The sequence below is a fragment of the Pinus tabuliformis genome, chromosome 7, assembly GCF_031772625.1.
Source record: "Pinus tabuliformis cultivar Carrire ecotype Pingquan chromosome 7, CPIR1, whole genome shotgun sequence".
Taxonomy (NCBI): Eukaryota; Viridiplantae; Streptophyta; class Pinopsida; order Pinales; family Pinaceae; genus Pinus; species Pinus tabuliformis.
The window spans coordinates 1,857,945,514-1,857,949,246 of NC_142293.1; the positions used below are offsets into that span (position 1 = coordinate 1,857,945,514).

The window sequence follows — 3,733 nt, forward strand, 5'->3', positions numbered from 1 at the left end:
CAAGATATAAAACTTATATACATAACCAAGTTAGCTGATTAAATGACCAGGATATTCCATTGCCAAGCATTGCAAATCATGATCCAAACCATGTCCTACAAGAACCTTTGCTCTTCCTCTTTTTAAACGAGCATGCCAGATTGTTTCTCCATTGTATAAGACCAACTTAATTTTCTCTTGCACTTGCTTCAGTGGCAATGCATCTATTAGATGCTCAGTTTTGATGCCACTGACATCATGCCTACAAATAACATAACCAATTAGGTGCTTTGGTCATGCAATGTGACCTAACCTAATTCAATGAGATAAGTTTAGCAAGCGCCAAGCCAGAATTAGATAAAGAAGCCGTAAATGAAAAATATGACCTATAATCTGTAACTGGATTTTTTGGCTTGACATAAGTGTGGAAGACCAACTTTTCATCTTCATCAACCAAGCAAACTCATGCACAAAGGTCAAGGGTTCCATCATGACCACCACCGACCATCTCACAATCTAGTGCAATAGAAAAATCCTTGGGGATAGCTATTAGATTGGTCGGAACTTTGAATTCGTGGGTTTGCATTTAAGTGCTCTATGTTTCTATAGATGCCCTTATTAACCAAAGAAAGCTAGTCACCTAGATGAAAAGAGAGACTGAAAATTGCCTTGTGTTTTTACATCCACCATAACAAGTTAAGGTTGCAGTGGAACCCAATTTAGGCATCATGCCATACCATCCTCATCCCAAGCCAGGCTTTGGATATGATTCTCAACAGGGAATGTAACACCTATGACTCTCATACTCTCATCACAAGGAGGTCTGCAATGCAGTAGTAGAGCACATGTATAGTCGCACACAATATGATTTTAACTCTCACTCTCGCTAGCTATAAAAATGGCATTATTCATCACACCATCATTGTTGGGAAGTCTGCAAGATGGCATTAGTATCGACATTGAATTGTATGAATTCTAGTTCTGCTTATGGCTTTGGCTTGGGCTCAAAACACTAAAACCCATTATACCATCATCATCATTGGCTCTATAAGATGGGATTGGAGTTGATATCAACTTGCATGAATTTTTATTCTCACTGTGGCTATCATGGCTTTGGCTTTGATTAATGTTCGGAACATCAATAACCATCACACCAACACCATCATCATCATCATTGGATATGTACTACAACGGTTGTACTACAACAACGATGGAAGTAATGCAGTTGACATCAAATTCCACACATGTTCATCAATAGGAAAAGATCTTGATGATGAAGATGGATTGGACACGAAATTATACGTCTCATACTGATGAAAACCAAACCTACTCTCTCCTTTTAACCCTCCTTGCAGAGCAACCCAAATAACAATATCTCTAGTCCCACTCCCCATCTCACATCCCCCAACTTGGGCCAACTCTAACACATTCTCCATCACCACTGTCCCTCTTTCCCCACCATGTTGCTAAGCGTTGGTCCTACAAATGGGACACAAGGGGTTCTTAGACAACCCTGAATCCACACACTCTGCATGAAAAGTGTGCCTACAAAGAGGCAACAACCTGCATGTCTCACCCCTCTAAAATCCATCCAAGCAAACAACACACTTTGAACAATCAAATTGATGCATCCATAATCCATTCTCAATCCTATCATCATTACTGTTAGCATCATTGCAAAGCATTCTATGTAATAATATACATACCGCCATGTTTATATTCAAAGGCAGGTAGCTTCTGCACCTCCTCCTGGGACATCCCCACACCATTCCCATCGACATGAGAAGAAGAAATTCCACTCTCTACAGGCCTCATGTCTCTCAAACTTCTGATTGCTCTAACCATAATACACAAATGAATTGAAATCATAATTCCAATACCAAAGAAAAACAATACCATTGATATCACCACAGACGTTACCATAATGCATGTTATTAGAGTAACTATGTGAACATACATCAACTTCAACACAACAATTATGTAGTTAAATTATGTTCAATTCTTCTTCTATGGGATGACCGTTTTTTTTATGGGGCTTCCAAATCGCAGCAATATGAACCCCATAAAAAACAATGTATAATAAAATGATCACCAATATGTTGAAACTGAATGAGATCGTCTTCATCCTGGTTAGAGTTTGCAATTGGATTTTGATTTTCAAGTCAAATTCTTCGGATTTCACAATGATTCTTTCCTCGCATCCTTCAAAACCACCCACTTGATTTCCCCAACAAAAGGCACTTTAACGCCATCCTTGAGACCACAGAAAGGCTCCATGGGCGTTGGACTTTGCGTAGATCGCGATATCCCATCTCTTCTTTCGTTATTTTTTGAAATGTTGCAGAAGGCGAAACACGAAGAATTGATGAAGTTGGCTTCGAAAGCCTATTTGAAGATCAATGCAATTCTGCTCCTCAAGAGATGAAAACCCTATTTAAACTTAGAGACCAAAAAGAAAAAAAATATTAAGCATGTCTTTCAATGCTTGCAACGACGCATGACCTTTCCATTCGTGGCACCCAATGATTGAACATAATTCACATTTCACAACGTAAATGAAGTAATTGGTTGATAGTTGAAGAAATCGGTTTACAAGAGTCGGTGGTGGATCCAATGGTTGAAAATTTTTGAATCATCTAGCATTCAATCGAAGGGTGTTGAAAAGTGCAAAGTGGCACCTAGGGGACTTCTTCCCAAAGAGAAAGGCCTTATGGCGTAATTATAGTTTTTTCTTTTTTAAAATTAGATGAAAATACCTAATTCCGATGATTAACCACATTCGCTGGTTCGAAATGTTGGGCAAAAATTTCTCCTATGTGATTTATACCTTAAAATCTCTTTATGTAATATGGATCCTATAAACTTGAATTCAAAAATATGATAAATTACTTCTATTTACATTGAAAATTAATCTCAATTCGACCTGCGAATTAGTTTTGGTTTGCTAGGTTGGCCACGAAAGCCATACAGAGCTCAGGCAGGGAGCTCAACGGAGGCCACTATTTCAAGGGTCGGAGATTGCGCTTCCATCACCACAAAACTAGAACTAGAAATCCCGGTACCTTCGTTATGGGTAAAAGGCACGATGTAGCTGTCCTCCTCCTCTGCATTTGGATCCGAACTTCGTGCCACGAAGAATGGCTCATTGCCGAAGCACCCGTCATCATAAGCCCTCACACACTCCTTGGCAGCGATCGCTTTCAGCATATCAAAGTCGAGTTTAACGACCCCGCAGAGTTTAGGCAACAGTGCTCCTATACACATGTATGTGTATCTGTTCTTGGCAACGAACCGGGGATTGATGATGCCCAACTCCAAACATTTTGAAGACAATGGCTTTCTGGATATAATCCCGTTTTTCAAATTTATGCGGACTTTCTCTGCTGTGGAATGGACCAGATGGTTTCTCTCCGGAACTTGCTCAATGGATAAGAATTGGCCATAATTATCACGATCTCGTCTACTCTCCATATAGGATACCAGAGGCATTCGATATTCTTCTTTCTAATTGTTGGGTCCCTATAACACTAGTGATTACCCCATTACTATTGTAGTTGTACCCCTTATTAATATTGATGTGCCCCTATTGTCCCCATATTGTTATTACTGTGCCCCATAGAATCTCTCTATTGTTATTTTGTGGCTTTATATTACTATTGTTAGGTCGGCTGGGTTATATTGTGACTCCTTAGACTCCTATATATAGAAAAGAGGTTTTGTCATTTGAATCATCCAAGAATTGTTCATTTATGTA

At 39.3% G+C, this 3,733-nt stretch overlaps 1 pseudogene; it reads right to left on the minus strand.

Annotated features, from left to right (window-relative positions):
- Positions 1–2,952: 2,952 nt before the first annotated feature.
- On the minus strand, positions 2,953–3,450 carry LOC149255841 (putative carotenoid cleavage dioxygenase 4, chloroplastic pseudogene; annotated as a pseudogene).
- Positions 3,451–3,733: the final 283 nt, after the last annotated feature.